Source organism: Macaca fascicularis, chromosome 5, assembly GCF_037993035.2.
Source record: "Macaca fascicularis isolate 582-1 chromosome 5, T2T-MFA8v1.1".
NCBI classification, from domain to species: Eukaryota; Metazoa; Chordata; class Mammalia; order Primates; family Cercopithecidae; genus Macaca; species Macaca fascicularis.
The window spans coordinates 110,177,692-110,179,764 of record NC_088379.1 but is presented as its reverse complement, the minus strand read 5'-3'; positions in this window follow the sequence as shown (position 1 = coordinate 110,179,764).

Sequence of the window (2,073 nt, the reverse complement as noted above, 5' to 3'; positions counted from 1 at the left end):
TATCTCTATTTTTCCATGATAAATTTTCATTTGTGGGATTTTAAGCAATGAGCATATGATCATAAAAATTTAATTTTGTTTATGATAAAAATGTTTGTAATCCTACACTTGCCCTTATGTCAGTAGAATGAGTGCTTTGTATAAGTCTTTCATAAAATACTCCAGGGATTTTTCTTTTTTTTTCTCTTTATATATTTTTTTCTCATATACTGAAAGAAAAGAAAAAAGAACATGATTCCTTATCCTAGTTTCTAGAGAATATATTTTTGTTGAAAACTCAAAACGTGTAAATAGAGGAAGAACTGAATGCACCCAAACATTTCTCCTTCCTTCTGCATCATAAGTGTGTTGGGAGAAAACATCTCAGGCATTTTTTTTTTAAATACCATGAATGCAGTCTTGGTGATGCTACTTGAAAGCATTAATGTGCATGAAGAAATATGAAACACTGGAATTCTGTCTTCAGCCACTCTCAGCAATACTCTGAGATGAAATTTTTATTGTGTTACTTTTTTTATTATGGAATATTGTGGTCCACACAGGTTAGTTGATAATGAATGTGCTTAACACTTATTTCACTGCTTCTCAGTACAAGGTCCAGTTTTTTTGATGCCTTATAAACTACAAAAATACGTAGAACATGGTTTTATATCTTGGAAGTATTTAATATGGTTTCAAACACAGAACTTCATACAATTGAAAGAGTTCATATCTATAGAATATAACACTGTATTAGAACATTTTTATACATTTATTAAACATTAGCATGTGTTCTGTTAGTGTAATGTCAAAAATATAAAATATCAGGGCTAAGGCAACAGAATTGGAATATACATGGTGAGAAAAGATAGATACTTTTTATTATGCGGGTTCCTGAATACTCAGTAATTTTCAGGTAAGTCACTATGCTTCTGTATCATATTTTGGTATAAGCAACAACATTATGACAAATAGATTTAAATGGATTTTCAAGGTAATACTTATTTTTTAATTTAAATCATCAAAGATACAAATACTTGGATGTTCATATGTAATGATAAAACACTAATATTTCAAGAGAGTTTGAATAAACCAAAAAGACAAGTGGGGCAAGGAATATCTGTAACTTATTTAGATACTGTGTCTGATAATAATTTCATATGAACTTTGCACAAACATGTATTTTTTTCAAGTGTTTATTGGTGAAAGTTGTTTTTGTTTCTGTATTTTCTGCAGAAACTGCTTTCCATTTTTTTCCACTCTTGTCTTGTCTTCTTTCTTTTTCTTTTTTAACTTTTAAGTTCCAGGGTACGTGTGCAGGTTTGTTACATAAACTTGTGTCATGGGGGTTTGTTGTATAGATTATTTCATCAATCAGGTATTAAGCCTAGTACCCATTAGTTATTTTTTCTGATCCTCTCTCTTCTCCCACTCTCCACCCTCTGAAAGGTCCCAGTGTGTGTTGTTCCCCTCTATGTGTCCAAGTATTCTCATCATTTAGCTCCCACTCATAAATGAAAACGTGATATTTGGTTTTCTGTTCCTGTGTGTGTTAAGGATACTATGTCTTTTTTAGTGGAGAAGAAAATATTATTTGAAGTAAACACAATGAGCACAAATTTAAGGTTATATTTGCATATGCTACATAAGTAGCATAGTTATACATAAAATTTTTGCTTATTTCAAAATTTTGTTTTTAATCTTTTATTCTAATAGCTTGTGATCTATCTTTGTGCTTTTTAAAATTCAGATTTTTGAGGCCAGTTTATAAGTCAATGTTTCTTAATTTCAATGTATTTATATAAAATGCAGTATCAACCAAATTATCTTTTTAGGTAGGTCTGTGCTTTGTTTACAATATGTTACTTATGACAAAAAATCATTCTGGTTAACAGGTGTTATACTTTCACAAATTGGAAGCAATGTATGTATCTCTTTCCAAGAACACTACTTTAAAAACTATTCTTATGTCTAACATAAGTATAAAGTATTTTTAATACTGAACTGAGTTGCATTACTTCTTTAACAGTTAGATAGTAGGAGTGTATGTTTGCCTGGCTGGAGTTATGATCTTCTCTTTACAACTTTTCTGAA